The sequence below is a fragment of the Ischnura elegans genome, chromosome 6, assembly GCF_921293095.1.
Source record: "Ischnura elegans chromosome 6, ioIscEleg1.1, whole genome shotgun sequence".
Lineage (NCBI taxonomy): Eukaryota > Metazoa > Arthropoda > Insecta > Odonata > Coenagrionidae > Ischnura > Ischnura elegans.
The window spans coordinates 84,606,865-84,629,825 of NC_060251.1; positions in this window are offsets into that span (position 1 = coordinate 84,606,865).

The window sequence follows — 22,961 nt, forward strand, 5'->3', positions numbered from 1 at the left end:
AACAATACTAGTACCTCCAATTCAAATGGATAAAATTCTTCATAGCGACATTAATTAAACGCATATGAAGTAGTTCCATAGGCACAATTACCTATGGTATACATGTTCAAAAATGATCCCACTCTTAAACTGATAAATCCTGTGAAATTTCGAAACTCTTGATAGGACAAAGTATGCGGCAATATCCTTTATCTCATGCGATGTTGCTGGTGAAATGATTGATGACTTTATATTAACCAAAACCTTGGTATGTCCCACACAATGGTAGCAGTGAGCAACTATTAAGTTGGAAGGTGGAATTTTGAGGATATTAAAGGGGAATCATTTGCCATGGAATTATCGTACAATTTCTTGTACGGTGATTCCATTATTTGCGGCCGTTACTCATTGATTGGCATTAGTATTAGCACTGAGTAGCTTCTCTTTGAGGGAAGCCTCACCCGCTGACTTCCATGGCTGTGGCTCGTGATTCCAATAATACAATTTTGTTGGCGGCCTAAGTAAAGTGTGTAAATTCTAGTCCTCAAGTTTTGTCATTCTTTAACTCCTCTCCACCGAAAACCAAAAATGGATCTGAAGAATGGCCCTTCAGAATAATCTTGTCTTGATTCCAACCCGGAATGCCGTTACAAGAGTAATCGATACAAATTTCCATCTTCCAATTTTTCCAAATTTCCATTTTCCAATATTTCGTCTAGGATACAAAATATAATCAAGTATGTACAAACCTCAGAGTAAGCATTGCTAAAGAGTGCAGCTAATGCATCATCGCTGAGATCGTAACACTTGGTAGCTTAATTGGCTAAAGCACTCGACCTGAAATTGGAGGATCCGGGTTCGATTCCTGGTCAAGGCGAATAAAATTTTCTCTGTGGATATTTCGCACAATTTTTACATTGCGAGTGACTCCCGTACAAGCTATCACCATGGCTAGTCCCAGTATGCTTAAAATTTCTTACAGAGTCTTTAATTTACTGCTTTACACAGGCAGTAATTAAACCTGGGGGTTGGTTTTGATAGCTGAGGGCATAGATCTACTCGGTCTACGCCACAGGCGAGTAAATTTAACTCATTCGGGGTAGGAAGGCCAGTTTCTTTCCCTAGGCCACATCTTATTTAAAGAAGTTTTGTATTAGGGCATCATAAAGCTTCACTCGAGATCTGAACCCAGGACCCTTCGGCCATAAGACAAGCACCCAACCTTCTCGGCTACCAAGGTTACGAAAAAAGCAACCTATTTGAATCAAAATAATAATTTATTGCATATTACCTTTCAAAAAGTCTAGATCAGAAATTGCTATAGGTTTATGTGCAGGCCAAATGCCAGGAAAAAATCTTGGATATTAAAAATTACAGAAAATTAAGGTGAGCCACTGTTTAAAATAAAAATTTAATGAAGTGATTCCGCGTAAATAAAGGCCGTGGACTTAAGAATTTCCTCTCCTCAGTCATCAATGTAATGGAAATGAATTTATAGGGGAAATAAACAGACCATTACATTTCAGGCAGATTTATCGTTACATTTAGCTAATTAGGAGGTCTTCCCTGTTACTGGAAGTCAGGAGTGCCTGAGGATAGCGTGAGGAGGCGGATACCCTTTTCAATGTTGGTCGCATGCATAAAAACAAAAAAAAAACTGTTCCATTGATATACTTACGTTGAGGAACTTTTTGATAATTGTACTGTTTCATGAAAAACAGGAGGATCTGGGGAAACGTTATTAGGATAATTTCATTTTCAATGGTGGTCGCATGCATTTAAAAAATAAGTCGTATTGTTATGCTCATGTCGAGGAACTTTTTGATAATCACACGAAAGCTGTCTGACTAAATTTCAGGGTCAAAATAAAGGGTCAGGTCTTTGTGCACCTCTTCACTGATTTGTGATTCACAAATACGTGCGATTATCATATCCTGACTGTGTCTCCTTAATATTCGGATCATCTAAATCCTCATGCGTGCGGTAAATGGAAATGCGCTATGATAAAAAAAATATTCTGTTGCCGTGTCTCATAAAATAGTCATAGACTTCCCTCACGAAGTCTTACATGCCCCAACTGGCAAGAGGTTTAGGGTTTTCCGTGGAACTTACTCCTCAAAATTTTGTTGGCGTTCGCAAGGGAAGACTGTGTAGCCCATTCATAAATGATATTGACGGCGCAACTTCGAAAATAAGTTTGCGGAGTTGACGTGACGCCAGCGAATCTAGCACGCCGAGAAAGAGCCTCTCTCTCCGGTTTACCACCGCCTCAACGGGCCGGCGTAGACATTGGACGGCTTGAAAAGAAAAAGTAACGCAAAGCAGAAAGCAAAGGTTCCACTGCATTATAACGCAGTGGCAACTTACAAGTGGAATGTGGACTTCTTTCTATACGAAAGATATTTGGTGGAGTATTGGCAGACTTGTTGAAGACATTATTTCACTGTATGCCTTTTATGTCAGCATTTCAAGTTTCCAATGGAGCTAAATGATACGAGTAACTAACTTTTATGGTCACTAGGCTGTTTTCATATTGCCATTTATTCCGTATTTGCTATTTTTTGTTTTTTTTCGCTCATAAAAAAAACGTATTTAAAATTCTAAAAATAAGTAAGAATGACGACTGTCTTCCATTTTTGTAGCATCACTTGCTACAAAAAAATGAAACATCAAGTCTATAAATGCTTAGTTGAAAAAATATATCCCGAGGAACTTCGGGGTTTCCATGTATATGTCATTTAACTGTTTCATTCATCATATTTCAACTGTTGGATTCTTGAAACTTTTTAACATTGTTAAATATTGCATTGATATATGGATAATTAGCTAAAGGATACTATCAACTATCGCTGGCTTCTTGCATACCAAACTAGATGTGAAAGTTGAACCCATTCCTAAGGTCCATCTTTGTTCTTGCGAGTTTATCCATGGAGAAATTAGAACCATTTTTCCTGATTGGATTTTGAATTACATGCGACAATTGAGAAATAGACGATATTTGTACCTAATAAATGCTAGACATAAATAAGAGTTATAATGGATTTTCAGGCAAAAAATTATATTCTTAGTCGATAATGGATTTGCAGTTGACCGTATGAGCGCAGGTTCAAATCCTAATGAAAAGGCAACGAACAATCCATTAAAAAAAACTCAAAATGCAAGTTGACCCAGGGAAAGTTAACATACCCTACATAGAAAGTCTGAATTTCACACCGCTGTGTCAAAATATAAGCGTGAGATGAGCTCTACCATAACCTATCCTAAACCAAGCATACTATCACCTAGGGAGTGAGAACGAGTCGCATAAAAAAGATGTTATTCTAGAATGCGATCAAATGTATGTAATGGTGGCATTTTGTTTTTATGCTATAAAAAGCGCAATGTAAGTATTTTGAGTAAGATTAAAGTGTGACATCAATTATTATTCCAATATATTAAGTTGTAGTGTGCAATTGTAATTTTAGCTTAAATATCTTTGTTGAATTCATTTTATTTCTTGCGGTTAACCCCTCCTTGACTGTGCGGGATAACTCAGTTACCCCAAATTATATTAAGATTGTACATTTTTTTATTTTTTCCTTAGATATTTTTTGTATGCAACCTGAACTACTTCAACGAGACGAATGAAATTTTTGCATTTAAATTGTTTTTGAATACTTCATTTTTTAATGGTGGGGTAACTGAGCTACCCCGCACAGCTATTAGTGGGAAGAAAAAAAACTTGTTTGTTATGAATGAGTACAAGAATAAAACTTGAATGCAATCAATTTTACTATATTGTAACTTCAATAACGGCAATATTCTACTATTCTATTCTGGCAATGTTTGTACTTGTTTTTTTCATAGCATGTTAGTTAATTTACAGTTATAATGGCAAAATGTGCAAGATTCCTACCATTTAGTTCATAACCAATGTAAAGACCTAAATGTAGCCACCAATGTATTTATTAATTATACAGATGAAAAAAGAGCTATGGCGTTGAATCACAGAAAAGATTAAAATACAACGTATAATTTATGAATTATAAATGGGGTGCCTGAGATACCCCACAAAGTCGTTCGCCTGTTTTCTACACACAGACACGGAAGTCGGATTGGAATGGAAGAATTGAGTGTAGGTTAGGGTGCCTCGTTTTACCACTTTTTTAGGAGCGAATCGTGACACCCAGCAAAAGTTGCGTACCCGGGTGAGTGTTACAAATACGATTTTTTTTTCAAAATCGGTCAATATCTTCTGCTCGTCATTTTGTCTTGAAATTTCGAAATTTTTAATGATAAACGTCAAAAATGTACAAAAATATTAATTTGATTTTAGCAAGCACTCATTTTTTCTAATGAGGTATAACATTGATCTTTCCTTGATAATTAATAACAAATTAGTCAGCTCTATTGCTTTTATTTATCGAGAAAATAACCTTTTATCGTACCCCTGAAAGCAGTTTTGTGGGGTAGGCAACTCGCAACACTCCGCATCATTTTACTCCATGCATGCGATAAATGACGCGAAATAAGTTTTTCAGTCAAAAACGCGGAAATCATGCCTGAAGTTGTCAAGGGTAGTCAGTAGGAGGCAGCCTAGTGTAGGTCATGCCACTGATTTATGCTATTAAATCTATACCTGCATGAAGTTAAATAGCCCGACTGTACTCGCCACGCCATTCAAACAGGACGCCAGATTCGTCTGCAAAGAGGAATTGATACAAGGAAGTCCAGCTCTCAGATGTTATCGTATCGAAAAAATAACACTCTAATGCGAGGTGAACAATCGATTGATTTTGAGCAAATTTTCCTCCGCTCTCTGGATCCCACAGTTTTCCATTGGGGCCTCAGTTTGTCCGCCCCGACCCACATTCGAGTAGTTCAATAGAGGAGGCGGATCAGCTGCCTTTCCACCAAGTCTTCCTTTCTTTCTTTCTTTCTTTCTTCCGAGCGCCCCACAGGCTACATTCCTCTTTCTCTCACTCTCTCTCCCTCCAAGCTCTCCATATTCTATCGGGAATTATCCTCTGTTCATTTTAATATGTGCATAGTATGTTTCCTTCATGACGGTACGAATGCTTAACAGCTTAACAGGAAAATAGATATGTCTATTTTAATCAGGGAGAAGGCATCATTGTGAATTGAAGGAATTCCATGAGGGAAGATGACACCAGAAGGGTAGATAGGACCGGGAAGTTTTTTTGTGTTAGTTCACAGGAGTTTAAACTGCCATAGATCCCATTGGCATGGTTGTTTATTAAGAAAAGTGCAAATATCTTGATAATAAATGCAATCAAAAGGGAGGCAGTAATGTTTATCAGGAGCATATGCATTTTTAAATGGGTGATTGAATTTTGGTTACCTCTTCATAATGAGCTGAGAAGGTCGAAATCAGTCCAGTCTTTCAATAAAAAGGTATTATGTGGAAGTTAAAATTTTTCTATTTAATCCATCATGTCTCGATTCCACATAGTTACCTTGAAAACCATTGATTTCATGCCATATTTCAGTCTACTTCGACGTCAAAACCTGTCGTACAAGATGTCATCTTTTACTATGAATTATTAAAAAAATTAGACATTTGAAACTTTGGTCCATTGATTAAGTGAATCGAAGCTCTAATTAAAAAACTAAATTCCCATTTAGGAAAATATTTTTTATTTGTCAATAGATGGCGCTAGTTGTTATTTTTTCAGCAGAAATTTCTTTCACGGCTCTACTTTAATTGATTAAATGATTCACAACTACAAAGCAAAAAAAAACTAACATTTAATAAACATTAACAATAAAATACGCTTTTTCAAAAAAACAGTACAAAATTCGCTAAAAAGGGAAAATATATACAATTCTGAAAATGATGGAGAATAAAACGTGGGTGCTGATAAATTTTCTATATGAATTTAAAATGTCAACAAATTCATTCATCCGAGTCCTCTGCTCTCACTATGTGACCCACCTGATTACCTGCAAACATCCTTCGTATGGTGTAACGTTTACTCCTTACCTTATAGTACATATTACAGTGCTCTATAGAATGTTATATCTATCTTTTTTCTAACGATACCGTCACGAAACGCATGGCCCTCTAGATACACTTCTATGCGGATAACATTTTCGAGTTGCTTCTCCTGAGACACTGACATAGTCGTCAACTTCGGCGTCTGGCCTTGGTGTTCTACATGTCTTCAACTAGTGATGAGTGGAGCTGTGATTTTCCAATCACTTCGTTCCTTGTGACTGTTGGTCATCAGTAACGGTGATTCTTAACTGTGATTGCGCTCACCGAGGAGAATCACTCATGAAAGTTAGCCGTGATTTGTGGCGCTGCTTTTCCTTCTACTTTGTCAAATTGCAATGAATGAACTCTCCGCAATAGGAAGGGGTAAACTTATTGAAAATCGGAAAATTAGGCAATTTTTTTGAGGGATTAGTTCTGATTCTGAGTTTATATTACGATAATTAAGTAAATTTGATACGGTAAAGGAATTAATAAGTAACAATCATTAAAATCCCGTAGGCATTTTTTTAACATATTTTATGTTTTAACCATCATGATGCAAACCGTTGGCTGTATGTTTCGTTAGCTATATATACGAAAGATGAATAGATGAATAAGACATCCTTTATTATACTGTTGGTAGCAGTGGTAGCAGCCGAAGCTATCTTCACCGTATCCACAGTCGCAGTGATTTCGAATATTCAGTGATTTAGTCATCGGCAATGATCGGCTACTTCTCTTCAGTCACAGGTAGCGATACATCGCTTATCACTTGGTTGCGACCTGTGCTATCTTCACCGAATCCTGTGATCCAATGACAGTGATTTCGAATATTAAATCACCAACAGTGACTGCTACTTTTCAGTAACGGTGATTCATTCACAGTTAGCGATATATCGCTCATCTCTGTCTTCAACTTTTCGGCAAAAGGAAATCGAATAACTAAAATTCATTCATGATTCAACTATATCGATGCACTATCCCTGGTGCATCCTCTCTTTTGCTACCTCCCGCGCACATAGCAGTCAACGCCCCACTGCCCTGTCTTCCTTCTCCTTCAGCCTTGAGTGATTCAGAGTTATCTGTGTCTCAATAAGTGTCATATTACACCCAAAGCTCAGTATTTTCTCAATACCTCACCGTTCATGTAATAAAAAAATAAAAGTCGTGAAGTTATTGTTTGCTACCGTGCCCGGTGTGAGCGGAGTTATTCATTTGTCTCTCTATCCCTCCGTGAAGCCTTTGGCAGATGTATTTTTTGCGTTTCCTCCACACCACCCTTTGATTTTTTTCCGTTTCTGTTTTCTTGCACGTGTAGACATCAGCTTCTATGAGCACGTGCTCTATTTCCCCGTGTAAGGGCGGAGGTATTGAATTCTAGTGTCTTTGCTAATTTGTTAAAGGGTGAGAAAAGGATTCCTTTCCAAGCTCTGTAATCTGAGGTCCATTTTTAGTTTTCTCTGGGTATGAAATGTATCTTTATTAAGGTAAGAATTTTCTCGTCAACAATATCTTGGTACATTTGGCATGATAATGAAGTTTGTAATTGGTAAATTAGCAAATTTTTCGATTGAACACGTAGAAAAATTTTATTTAATATTTTTTTTTCAGTACAGTGAGGAGTTAAAGCTAAAATTTGATTCAGCACAATATTTATTCAGCGATTTTGCATTATCTGTTTGGAGTTCGTATATTTTATCTCCGTGTAAAATTTACTTGGTTGATTTTTTGGAATCTAAAACTTTAAATACGCTTTTTAAATTTCATATCCATGATAAAACCCAAAACAGCGTTAAATGTCCACAAATAAGTATTAATTTTATTGTTGTTAAGCCTATGCCTTAACAATTGCATTCACTTGTGAACAAATGGTCATTTAATCATTTATTCAACTTTATGAGTGGAAAATTAGGTTTTAATTCCGAATTTAACACTATTTATCGCAACATATTTTTTCTCTACAAATCATGAGATTACCCCATTCAATGCATTTTTCTTGGTGCTCTTGAAAGAAAATTTTTATGCATATTTTTTTATAAATCTCGGTATAAATTCATAAAAGTATGTACTATTCTTTAAATCTAATTAGATTGGCGTAGAAGATATCTGATCCGTTAAGATTGATATGTGCTCTGCATTCAGTACGAACACCAATTATTTCAGGTAGAATAATATGCATATAATTCTTTCTATGAAAGTTTAATTTAGTCATTAGGTATATATTTCTCAAAATCACTTATAAATTACGTCAAAAATGGTCTGTAAAAAATTAGCAATATTTAAAATTGATAGGCATTTAAATGAATATTTTCATTCGATTGCCCTTTTCAGAGATTGCTGAATTGTGATAGTATATAAAGCCTGCATTGAAAGAAACAATGCCACCAATGATGTGACATGCCACAAAGAATCGAACTTGCTGCCAAAATTGAAACTTTATTAGCTTGTCCGGTTTCATTCCTTGCTTTCTCGAACTTGATTTAATCGCTTGCAGTCTAAGGGTCTATCTTCGTTCTAAAGATCTCCGCGAGCAAGCACACGGAATCCGATTCCTTTTGCCACGGCAACCAATGCTCCTGCAGCCTCCATCTGCAAAGGATCCCCGGTTGAGTTTCCGAGGAGCATGATTGCATCTTTGGTCCGCAGCCAAAAGCCAAGATCACATTTTGGGCCTTTGCCGGGATCGCTTTCCAGAAAAAAAGTGGGTTTTCTTTGAGGCCGTACCGGAATGAAACTAGGCGGAAGTGTTTGTTTGTTCTTTTAAATGCCGAAGATGAATATGAAGTCATTGTTTCCTGAATGGAAGACTATAATGCTTCTGTGATGCGCTTTTCTCCAAAGGAATATTAGACATCACTGTTCTTTTATCAAGCCAGGGCTATCACCAATACTATTCGTGGATTTTTGTTACCTATTTATGTCAAAATATCTTTAAGCATGCTATAGTTAATATAACATTGATGTGTATGTATTCAAATACATAGAGGTGTCATACATTCAACAAAAACATCTTAATGGGACGTTGTCACGTCGGCGTCTTCCAAATTTTAGGCATGTAGGCGTAGCAATTTCAAAACCAAGTTGTAGTAGGATATATTTTTCACACTAATTTTATTTTTCATTTGGATAACCTGCCTTCGGAGATTTATAATAGTATGGTGCATTTAATTACACTGTTAGAGCAGATATTATTTTTATCATGAAAAACATTCAGCGGTTGCTCTAAGCTGAGATAAACTTGAAGCCTTATTTCGATGACATTTTGATATAAATTATTTGCTAAATATACTGAGAATGATTATTTTCATGTTGTGGCTCGAATCTTTAGCTTGAGGAACGATAAAACATTTTTACCCGTTTATTTTGATCTCCGTGTGAGTGGCGTGGGTATTTTAGGAGCTTCAAAGTCGCTTTTAAAGCCACTATAAAGTTCCACCTTCATGTATACCAAGAGATGTAATTGGTCAAAAGCTAATATAGGTAATAAAGAGCGTATCATAGCCCTTGCGCGAATCAGGTTGGGAGCCACTACCTTCAAAAGAATTGAAGGGGTTTTGACTTATGTTGATTGAGCAATACAGATTAGATTCCTTTTTAAGTGACAGAGAGAATATTATCTTAGGACCGTTCTTTGTTTTTAAGGTCCCACAAAAGCGATAAAATAAGAGAGATATTTTTTCCCGACGAATAAGTATAGGAATACATTTTCCTCCTGCAGAAATACAAATTTATTTCATGGAACATAGGCAGTTAAATATTTCTCCCCATTAACTTCATAATTTTAGTACATCCGTACATGTTTATGGCCGATTTCTTAACGCATCTCGCTACACGCTATTTTTTGGGAGGTGTGCGGGTAATATATTTTGTTACAAGTGTACAAGGATGTGCAAGTACTCCACCTCTTACATTGATGGCATTGAAACCTTTTGGCTCCCGATTTTCATTCCGAAGTATGATATTTTAGGGACTTCTCCTGAATTGCCTCATCACTTGAGTTTTGGAGAAAATAAGCGAATTTAATATTCAATTATGTTGAAAAAATGATTTGTAGGAAAACGTTTTTTTTTTAAGCCTCGGAATGATTAAATTGTTGGAATGGGAGATATCAGTTGCAACGGAAGCTGCTGGCTAAAATGTAGCAATCACCGTTAAAACATGACCTAAAGAGTGTACCAATTGAAACCATGGCAACAATACAAGGATATTTATGCTCATGTTATCCAAACATTATATTGGTGGTCATCTCCTCGTGTTCTTCATTCAGCCTAAAAATATTCCCATTTTTCTCTATTATTTTCAGTTGCAAAGAAGCAGCCATAAAATGGAAGATAACTTATCTCGACGCTTCATCATCACAGACGATCCATGTGGCGTTAAATGTATCTTGCAACTCATTTAAATCGCATTTAATAGCAGGATCAATCCGCGATGTAGACACTTATGGTGTCAGCACTGGTATATTCCGGAAAATTCTTTTGAATCGCTTCATTCCGCGCTTGAAGGATGAATCGCCGGCTATGAATTTTAACAGCACGGGTCATTCCTATTCGGGCTTTCCTATTTTTCCTCTTTCAATGAGTGCAATTTACATGCTAGCATCTTGCTGTTTCCAGAGCATATGATCATAATCCTATTCACCTTTTTTCTGTATCTTTCTTGATTAATAATATAATCTGCACTCATCACCTCGGACGTTTTTGAAAACCAATGAAAAAGAAAGCGGATTGGCAGCATAAACCGAAATATTTGTTTGAATGACTTAAATTATTAAATTGATTAAAAACTAACTTTCAACGAGACGGACAGTAGCCTCTTTTACATGCGACGAGCCACCCACTTGGATGTGACATAAATATATCTTCAATATGAATTGGGTCATAATTAAAAAAAAAACGAGAGAAATTCACGTTCATATGCTAACATTTATAATACAAAAGAAATTTTTAAAATTTCTTCCTGTCAATTCTATTCTCCCAGAAGATTTCTAAACTGAAGCTTCAGCTTTAGATAAGTGATCAAATGAAAAAAATAGCGTTTCATGCTGTAATAGTTGTAATATATTTCGCAAGTAATTGTTTGAACAACTATTCCGTTACTTTAGGGCATAAAAAAGTATTTTAGAAATGCCAAATGAGCGATTTTATTTGCAATTATAAATCGTCGATGAAATATCAAATTGCGTGTATCCTTTTCGATAATAGAACTTATGAGTGGTTCAATCTGGTAGCGAGGCCCCAGTATATTTGATAGCTATAGTCACGCTGAAAAGACCTGGCTTTGGTTTGTGTAATGCATAAGAGCAATTCTCCTTCAACATCATGTTTTATAAATTACTCTTATATGAAATCTTAGAGTTCTACTTATGAGGGACTGACTTGATAAAACTCTGTCAAATTATTATTTTTATTATTAAGCTGCAGGTACCATAATCGGAGCTGATTCCTACCCTTTGATGGATTATGATCATGAGATAACAATTATTTCATATCTTATACGTATGTTATTTCAACAACAAGGTTAATTAAGCTATGCGCCGAAATTCTTTAGGGTGTATGAAATAAAAGGTTACATAATTTCCTGAATTTTAGGATAAATAATGGTTATGAGAGTGGTTTCAAGGGTACTCAGGCGGAGCTCTGATATTTTCCTTTTGTGAGAGACATTTATACCCTTGCTCTCATGTAAATGATAGCATAGGTAGGTACGTACCTAAGGGAATAATTTTGAATCTTATGCTCGGCAAATCTGAATGTAAGCAAACTACCGGGAATGCGAGGGCCTTTCTCAGCGCGGAAATTATATGGCTCACAAAAGCTCGAGGTAATACTACTCCATGAAAAGAGAATCATTGCATCGTATGAATAAACTTGCAGGAGGGAACTGCCCCCCAAAGCCTTGGTTAAGGACTCGCTGAGTGGTTCCTTTCTTGTCCTCGGAAGTGGGAACCATTTGGCCCTTCTGGGTAGTGCGTTCGCGGTTTTGATCTGACAAAGGTCTCTTTTCACCGTACAAAGAGTGGAAGGTGTCATAGTCTAGTTTGTAAGGTGAGTATACTAAGGAAGATAGTTGATTCCAGCGGAGGCACTGCCGGAAATTCCTCAAAATGAACTACTCTAACGGAAATCGAAAGAAATATGAGGAATGTCTGGGGAGGTCACATCACAAGAGTTATTTTCACAGGTGTTCCTATGGATACTGCATTCCAAGTGGGAAGATAGAATAGATATTTACATGCCGTTTAGTTTGTATGCAATAAATAATAAGCATGCTTCACTGGCATAAATTTTGTGCCACCTCCAATACACACGATATGCTCTGTAATTTTCACTACGATATTCAAAACACAATAACTATATATACAGATTATTACCTCTGGAAGCGAAATACTGAAAGGCTTAAAGCCTAGTAATATATTTCGGTATCATGTAAACAGGGATTAAATTAAGAACTATTGATTGGGCAAGAATAGGCAAGTAAATTTCGAAGGAATAACCATCTTTAATTTTACACTGTAATACAATAACAACAATTCGTAAATTTGGTAAGAAGAGAGATTCTACCGTTAAATGATAATCTCCCTAAATCGGTCTATATTTTATTTATTATTTTTACATCCTTAAGATGACCTTTCTCAGCAAGACATAATTAAAATCATATGAATTTGTGGCTGAAAGAGGACTGTTTACTTTTTTTAAATATCCAATTGCGTAGTGTTATTTTGGAGTTGAGCAATGGTAGGGTATTAATTTATAATTAATTTTTTAACCAATATTCGGAAATCACTAAAAATACAGTTTAGATTTTGCTCACTCTGAGTAACATTAGCTTTCATTTCTGTGTCTATTTAAGCTCATTCTGACACGTCCAATAATTTATCCCTCTATGTACAAATACGGACACGGGCCAATTTTATGAAAGCAGTTTTTTATTTCATTGTGGTTGAAAAAATAAACATTTACGTTCTCCTATGTAATTGCAAAAATTTGAATGACCGAATCTCTATTGCGCTCAAGATTTTTACATTTAATTACCTATTTTGTAAAATTTCGGTGGTTATGGTACTAACCATGAAAATAAAAATTGAACACAATTTACGTTATGTTCATTCCATTAAGATATGGATGAAATATTACTGCTCCAAAACAATAGCAATAAATGTGAAGTCTGGAACCATCACCGGTGCACAGAATGGTTTGGAGGACGAGGTGGAATTGCAATTCAAATAAAAAAATAACTCTGTACGGCCTCTTGCGCTTTACCTCCAAATTCAATACCGTATTTTACGCAATTCCATTTTTCATGAAATGCGTTTCCGCCAAGAGTTCAATTTTTATTTAGTTTTTACGGTTCATGTGGATGACGCATGGATAGCATTGAAAATCGTTCTATCCCATTGAGCCTATTGAAGGCCCATTGTTCTCGCATCAGTTGCCGGTGTATGACGTTTTTTCATCGCTTGTGAATGCGAATAAAATACTGAAATTAAATTTTAGACGCCAAACCTTTTGCTCTACACGGGTTTACCTGTACTTATTCATCTTTAGGAAAATTCCATTCTTCATTCACACAAGCTTTTTTATCTCTCTCCGGGAAGTTTATGACTATCTATTCATACGCTTCAACGGTAAGAGTAGGATAACACGTGTGCCTGAGCCCTAGAGCACTGCCTTTTCTAGCAACGATTTTCAATCGTTTTCCTCAGTACACTCAAAACATATTGTACCAAAAAAAATACTCACGATCGATTCCCCTATGCTTCTTTCAAACCACTATTTATTTATCATTCGCCTGTTTCCCCATCAGATGCGAAAATGTCCCTTTTTTCGACTGTCAACGTGCTCTTTAATTTCATTTTTTGTCTTCTCCTTCCCTTAATTCCTTCATTCATGTTCTCATCCATCATTGCCTTCGATATTTCTCCTGCAAGTTCCACTTCATCCCACCTATCTCTCTGGATATGGTTCTACTTTCATTTCATAAGCCATTTTAAAGCCTGAATCAAAAGATTCTAGGTAATACTCGAATACAGGGATCTTTGCAAGCACAAGATTTTAGGACGAAACCTAGAATACTCAAAAACGCCTAGACTAAATCTCAGAGAAGATACAGAAGAGGTGGTATGTTGGTAACCAAGACCCGAGGTGCAAGTAATCTACGTCTACATGCCACCCCTCAAGCCGCCTGAAAGGGTGAGTGGTGGGTGGTGTTAGGACACCAGCTGTTTACATAAAAAAGGAAAAGCTCTAACGAAATTACGACTAGCATTTATTTAAGCCCTTTATTATTCGGGGTAAAAACGAATTCCTATGCCTATCCGTTTGGCTAAAAATCTCTTTAAATTTATCGTTTCTGTCGGAGGTGGGAATATAGCGGGGTTCTAAAATTATATCCTCCATGTTCATCTTAAAGATATATATTCTCAATTGCTCAAGCAATCAAAGCCTAGCGAGCAGCCTCTCCATAAATCGATGCCACAACTTCCGCAACGATGTGAGAATTGAATAAAAACATTTTTTATTTTACTGACACTCTAATACCTCACAGCTTTCATTTTCAATTGAATGAAAATAAAATGTTCACAGGTTAGAAAAAAAACAAGGGAAGAAACGCCATCTTTGTGGTCCGCTAAATAAGGTTCATCACGTGACTAATGTTTTCATCATTTCAGCTACGTCCCACTGCCCGTTCTTGTACATAACTCTTCTGGTGCTTGTATCACACGATTCTTTACATATTTATTTGGAAATTTTTGTAATGTTACCGCGAAAAGCTTTGTTTTTGCGGAATGGATTTAGACAAGGTAACTAAGTTATGAAAAGACTCGTGGGAAATTCAAGAAAATCTTTGTTTTACACCTTATGTTAATTATATTCAATATTTATCGTCTTTGATATTGCAGCGATTATGCAGGAATTCTAATGTACTAACTCTAAATCACAAGGTTATGGAAACCTTTTACCCATTGATGAGAATAAACGACATCTTTCGGGAAACTTCTGCTCAATCTCTCTTATGCTTTTCGTCTCTCTTCCACCTTCTCCCACATAAGTTTGGAGCAGGAAATAAAAACAAAGTGCCGTATGGAGTGGGAAATGGCGTGGTAGGAGGAGATCGAATCTGTTTCACGAAGCTTTCTTCTCTGTCGTAAAGGAATCCACCTTCATTCTACTATTTCTAATGGCCTAATTTATGAATGCACTGTTATGAGGTGTTTTATTTGACGCTAATAAGGCGCGGCCATAACAATTCCGTGTGCCATTGTGATCAAGTGAATCTTTTCTATCACTCATGGTTGACGCGAGTTGTTTGGCTTTCTGTGGCTTAACTGTCATTTACCGTTTAACTGTAGGCACGTATTATGCGCTCCAATTTTGACTGTGTTTGTGCTCACTCCTTATTGTTGTAAGTGCTATCAGGTCTTTGCAGCTATTGAGAAAATTTACCAGTGTTCTGCGCTGTAATTATCTTAGCATAGTCATTGAATCGGTTTCCAGTCCCTTGTCTTTGAAGAGGTTGGTTTAGCAGTGCATTTGGTGACACAAGGAGATCCAACACAATCGTCTGAATTCATCGGGCTGGTTATGGAACTGTGATTCCATTCCCTTGTCTAAGAAGGAGTCAGTGAAGAAGTGCATTTGGAGATACAAGGAGATCCAGCAACATCATCATCGGTGTGACCAAGTTACTGTGAACCAAATTCCCCTTTATTTTTATATGTTTTTCGTTTGCGTAACTTTTTTATAAGTAGGCATTACTGAGGATCAATTTATTATGAGTAGCCCCATTTCCTCGTATTTTGTCGAGGCTCAGAAAGGGAAATGTAAGGAGAATTTTTGTCCTAGGCTTGCACTGCCTGTGAGTACGACTCTCGATACGAAGACATCATACGTTTAAAAATGTAGGAGGATAAATATGGTTCAACTACCGCACACTAGCGACTTTATTCTTCTATTCTTATTCTATTCAAAAATACTGATCTCGCAGCAAGTTATATTTAATAAACTTTTACAACCACGTTACACCCAAGAATTATTTCTTTGTGTACCCTTTATCTTACTATATCACTTCTTCAAGTTAAAAAGGGTTTTTTGAAGTAGGAGCCATTGAAGGTTTTATCTTTTGGTTAATTTGTTCAAATATCGAGTGAATATGGGTAATATCAGCTCTCGGGGTATCGCAGTGTGGTAAATTTTCCACTTTGACTCCTGATGTGACGGCTTAGGTTGTGGCAAATGTAGGCGGAATTAAGCGTATACACTAACTTAAAATGACGTGAATTGCGACGTTAATGAAAAAAATATTGTATATTTTATTTTATTTTATATTATTGATTAAATTTACATTCGAAGGCGCCCATCAGTGGTATTTTTCAATGAATAATCAACAACATATTTAAGTAATAGCTAAAACACATAGGCACAAGGAGAAAAATAATAGTTGTTTCCTGGCGGCTGAAAACTTAGGATGTAAACCGGTAATTTGATGTACGTAATTTTTTTGATAAAGGAGATAAATGTGTGATGGCTGGGTCATGTGAGAGGTGAATAAAATGAAGCGTGTTCTGGAGTCTCCACGGGTCAATACTATCGGGATCGCTAGGAGAGTGAATGACAAAATTTAGGAAAGTGTAGATCACTGCAGAATGCTGTGAGGTCTGGAATGTTAAGGGAAAAAAGGAAGAATATTGTGTGAACAGAAATTAACGATGATAACAAGTGAGCGAAAAGCCCCTTTGTGACTAATATATATCGAGCCAGACACATAAGGTTCGTATATAATTTTTAATATGTTTTCTATTTCAATAAATATGGAATGTAAAGAATTCTATATTTCCCACTTTCTTCGATTTCACAACTACATATCGAAGCATTCGCTACGAAAAATAGACGACGCCCTTTTGCGCATAATTTGATAGCGCCGTGAATCCTTCCTTGTTTGACTGGTTCTCCTTGAGCGAGCTAAAGAAAGGGGACTGTAATGACGTCACCAGCTCATGAAAAGTGGGCGAAGTCCATGGAGTACTTGAAAAAAGCATATAATCATTCTGGCAGCCTCTCCTCTATTCACGGACCTCCCTCTTAAAGTTGAGGACAATGGGTGGGTCTTTCATCAAATCTTTGGAACGAGATGAGAATAATCTTCATGGTTTGTAAACCGAGAAATAATCACTTGTAATCACCATTTTAAATCATTTATTATCGAGTTTATGAACGTGAAGTTATTTTGGCTTCATTTTTGTTGATGGCCCAGCCACTTTGATCATTCTTGCACATCAACTGAATACCAACTGCATACAACCTGATTTGTTAATTGAATATGACTTGAACATTTTAGTTTTCTCCTCGATATAATTCTTAAATGATTTCATTCCCATCATTCATAAATAAGTTCGTCTAAATTATTATAAAATTAGTTCACAGTGGGAAATATCTTAGGGGATACAAATTAACTATTATTACCGGTTCAATTTCATCGTGATTTGATAAGAATAGCAATGTATAAAACTTATATAGTGGGTACCAGGTAAATGTGCTATCGTTAATATACCAAAACAATATATGCTTCCTTCACAGGATTAGTATGCCATTGCCTTGGAAAATTTACTGCAAAGGAAAATTGAAACAAGTACTTTGAAAAATATTACTACCATATAAGGTGATACCTGAATTCCAACTGCATCCGCTGATCAGAGCACATTCATTTCCTTCGGTCCCAAATTTCCTTATGCATTATTTCTGTGCCTGTCACCTCTGCTCTCGCCTCGCTATTGTCCTCCATTTTGTTTTCCCTTGCGTCGTTCCACTGCCTCCCCGAGCGCTACGTTGCTGGCTACCAACACTCGTCCATCTCTCTTGGGCCAGCCGAATCTTAACGCTCGCTACCCCCGAGGCCATGTAGGGATTTGCGTTTCGCCGCAATACACAGCTCTGGCGATAGTCCCTTCCATTCCTAGCCTACCCCTAATCCCATGCACTATAGCTTCAATGTTTACTTTATCCTTGCATTAATTCAAAATAATTACTTAATCGCCACAGCATGACTTTAGTATCCATGATATCTTTTGCTTTAGTTTTTGATCTCGTTTGAAATTGTCTATTAAAGGACATTATAGCATCATTCCTCTTTGAAAAGGCAAATCTGCAAATAAAACAGTGATTTTAAATTTGATAATATCCTGATTTGCTATAAGTATCTCCTATTTTCAGCGTAAAAAAGGTTGAAAGCTGAACTTCAAGTAATTGTATTAAATTCTTCTGAAGCTCCATATGGTCGTGTCATTTATTGTTTTACTCATTTTTTATTCGAATAGAGCAATGATTAATTTAACATTGTTAGCTTCTACGATCGAAAGAGTGAAGAAGAACTCGTAAAAAGCGATAAGAATGGTGAAACAGTTATATTCTTTATCTTGTCACGGGCAAAGCATTTCATTGGTGTATTTAATTGTATTTTTTATATAGAGGACAATACCTTCGCCTTACAAATAGCTTTTAAATTTAATTTTAACAATTCTCTGATTTTTTTAATGGCCGAGAGGCATATTTTAATTCCCGAGGAGTAGAAAAGTACATGAATTTGGTACGAAGTTAGGTATGCTATATGAAAACAAAATTTCCAAACTTTTCATAAAAGGAAATGTTGATATAGTTTCTCTAACTTAAAATCAACCACAAAAACGAAAATGCCCCACGGCAGAGCAAACAACCAACATGCTGACATGTTGGTTTATTGTAAAATATTATAAACCATATAAATATTAGGATAAACTCTTCTCGGGATTCCCACTGAGCTAATTTATCCATAATAACCAAGGTTTCAAGCTCCGAGTTCGCCCCATTATTCACCAGGAAAGCATCGAATCATGCTTCTCAATATAAATCTTTCCTTACATAAATTTTGGATTTTTTTCTATAGCCCCTACTTGAATATTCATGTAATTTTATACACCTTAGAAATTGAAATCTACCTTTCGGCCGTTTAAAAAGAATCTAAGAATGGGTAAAATTTAATTTTAATAAGCTAATTGTCATTCCAAGATGTCATTCTCTCCACAAAAAATAAAATTCGACGTAAATAATAAATTGATTTAATTTAATACCTCCACTCGCCGTTTAACATAATTGGATTGATTTTTTGATAGCATTCATAGAGAAATTTTTACATCGCTGAAATTTCAAACGCAATTTTTGTCACATAAACTGTAATAATTATTCTTACTAAATTACTATTATCACAGCTAATTTAGTTGGTATTCTTGGGTAATGAGGAATATTTGACTGGTCACGCCGGTCTTTTACACTTAACGCATAGATATTCTTCTTTAGCTCGGTATGAGATCAATTACTCATCACCATAGCTGTTAATCTGCTTTTTCTCCTTTTTTGCTCTTGCAATGCCTTTTAGAATGCCATGATTTTATAGAGTCCTTACTTCTTTTGTTACCTTATATGGTTGTAATCATCTTCAAAGAACTCGTTTCAATTTTCTTTTGCTGTTAATTTTCCATTGTAATTGCATGCTAATCACTTTGATGGCTACATAATATATTCTTTTTGTATATTAACAAGAGCCCATTTACCTTGTAACCACAATATTAGATATAAGTATTGCTATTCTTATGAAATCTCGATTAAATTGAACCGGTAATTTTCCCTAAGGTATTTTCCAATGTGAACTAATTTAAGAATAATTTTGAAGAGCATAGTTATGAATTATGTGAATGCAATCATTTAAGAAATATGTCGAGGAGAAAACCTCAATGTTTACATCACGTACAGATAACAAACGAATGGGAAATATTCCTGTAATTGAAAGGCTGATCTTCAACGTTTATCATTTCCCTTACGTTGGCAGTTGATTCCATCATCCATTAATATGAAATATTAATGGAATAACACTGTAATACATGGGTAATTTTCACATAATTTCGAAGTTAGTCATCAGATATCACTTATGGAAATTAAATATGGATGTTATAGCAGGCATTACCTCCTATCCTCAAAATTTCACTGATTTTGGAAGTGAATTTTATTACTTCGGAGTTAAAATTCTGCACATTATAAGCTGACGGAAAATATCGAATCATAATTGAACGAGGAATACATCTCGTGGATTCTTTTGCACTCAAGTGTTTGGAAATCATTTTGTGATTCTCGACCAAATGAAGTAAAATTATTCAATTTTTCCCATTCCTCTTACTGGTTCTATGTTATCATATCAAAGCTGTCTGAGTGAGTGAAGAGATTAAGTTAATTCCCTTATGAATAGTGCATTGCCTATTTTGTTGGTATCACTATCAGAAAATAATAATGATATTTTTGAATTTTTATAGTCAAATTTCTGGCATTGAATACGTTGTTTTTGATTTTTCACATGAATTAAGCTCGGTGATACTGAATATTTCTCCTCACGTTCAGCATAATTTTTGAAATGTCATGCACCTGGAATTGATACAAGGGAATTAATTTGATTTTTGCGTAAATTGAAACCATGTGCACATTTTTTGTTTTTTTTTTTTTTTGGCAAGGATAACTGCACTCGTATTCTCCGAACATACACTACGTACCTGCTTCCACAGACAAAACACACCTGCTCGTGCTATGGCGTAAAGCAGGGAATGGCAGGTATGGGAGGGGGCAGGGGCAGAAGAGAACGAGGAATATCTTAAGCGGTCCGCCGATATAAATCCATTATTTACGTCCCTTCCGTATGCGCGTGGCCACTGCACTGACTTCGTTGCTACGTGCAATGAATTAAAGCGTCTCAAATTTCATAGCTCGTAAAAGGGGTGGAGGGGGGGGGGGGAGAAGGCCTTGCATGCGAGGCTGGCCGTGGTGCAAAGGGGATTTTGGATGCATAATTTACTCTGGACTGCGCATGCGCGCCGTCGCTCGGCTGCAGCGGAAAGGATCGCGAGACGGCGGCGCTGTGCTGCTGGGGGTATGTCGTGCAAACAAAAGAGGGCGAGAGAGCGAAAGAAAGATTTTCCGAGCTCTCCGTCTCCCTCCCCGCGGGAGCATTGTCGCAATAAGGCTCACAAAAGTGACCGACCGCGTGCAAAAGACATAAGCGGGCAAAGCCTTGTGGTTGGATATGCGACGAGTACAAAGGATTTATATTGTGTGGAAAAATTTAGTACCTACTTAATTTTATATTTTTGATATGATCAAAGGATATTTTATTTATTTTATCGTTTTACAGTTTCGTAACGTGTTATTGTTTCGTTGAGGAAAGAACTAAAAATTGTATCGTTTTTCGATGAAACTCAGGTTCAAAAGTTCTTTTTCATCGTTATACCTGGAAGAGGCTTCAGAAGGAATTCGATTTGCTTTTAAGTGGTATATATCGTGATCGTTCGAGGCAAGCAAAAGGTATTTGGTTGATTCTTATTCCTGCAATCGAAAGGTTTGTGTAATAAATTATTCAGTACCAACGTGAAAAATAGCATTCCTTCGCTTATCTGGAGTATTAGTATGATTAGTGTCGGCAAAAATTGATAACGATAAATCCTTTGGAAAAATTAGCAGATAACTGTTCGTGCATTATTCATATATTCTACAGTGAAAGCATTACTTCTTAGATACTCACTAGCGAAACAATATTTTTAATTGAAAATCAGCTTCAAAAATGCCAAGAAATTAGGGAATAAAACCAAAATCAGGCCTCTCTATATCCTTATTTCTCATTTTATCTACACTTGGCTGTAGAATAAATTTGATATTAATCGGTGTAAACGTGATCAGCCGGGGCAAACCAAAAGTTTTTGTTTGCATTTAATTGAAACCTACATAAGTTTTTTGTAATAAATTATATTATACCATATATAGTTATAAAGTTAGATATAGCATCAAGGGCGAACTCAGCTTCAAAACTGGGGGGGGGGGGGGGGCAAGCCATGGTTTTTCAAGTTGTAGGTAAAATTTAAGCATGGAAAAGGTGAATGAAATCAACATTTTTAGGAAACTGTAAGAGCTCTTTATTAGTTTTTAAAATTAATTGGTTGAAAAAATACTATTTTCCTTAAAGAAATTTGCGAGTTTTGCTTCTAGGGGGTGGGGGTACAGCTGCCCCTCCTGCCCCTCGCTTGGTACGCCCATGTATAGCATTCCATCTATTGGCAGACTAATGGAATGTTATTTATATAGTTTTTAAATTGTTCTCATGCCCCAAGTTGGGTAAGCTACAAAAATATAAATATTTTACAGCATTTTAAAATTGTTAACTGTAAGCTTGGTTTACAAAGAGCCTTTTACGAATCAAGCTGCCCGTAAGCCTTCTCATTTGAAAAATCCAACAATCTTCCATCTAACGTGGTGCCTAGATTCTATACTTAGTACTACATCCATCCGATTCGTGCATCTTCCGTGTGTATTTTTTTTAAGTTTCCTCTCCTCGCCCAAAATTTCTAACACACCATTGCGTCTCCATATCTCCCCGTGCACTTCACTTTATCCATTTTCTTCAGCGCTCTCCTTTCAATTCATTGATTTGGGAGCTCATTCCTGTTAAGTATCAACTACTCTTTCGATCCCTTGGTGACTTGTGGTGTGCAGTGTAGAATATTGCACAAAGCTTACGTATTTATTTGCCCAAAGGGAGAAATTCGCTATGAAAAATTCATTTGGCTTACAATCAATTGGGATTCAGACTCGGATATCCTTAATGCCAGTCATGTATAATACCAGGTACTACCCAACCAATCCCTTAGTGGTGTACAAGTACATTTTTCTCTCTCCAAGGTTTAGTGGCATAACTGATAGGATACCTGGGAATTCATTTTCCGCATTTTCGATATTAGGATGAAATTCTGATGACGCCACAGATTTGGCCAAACACGGAGTGATCACTCGTTTAAATTGATCACTTCCACGGGAAAAGTTCAATTCCACCGTGTATTTGCTGTTCAATATAGCTTTGAATGAATCATTCAAATATTCATATTAAAATCCAACGGCTTTCTGAACATGATCATTTTCATTCGTAAATACATAATAGCTCCTCT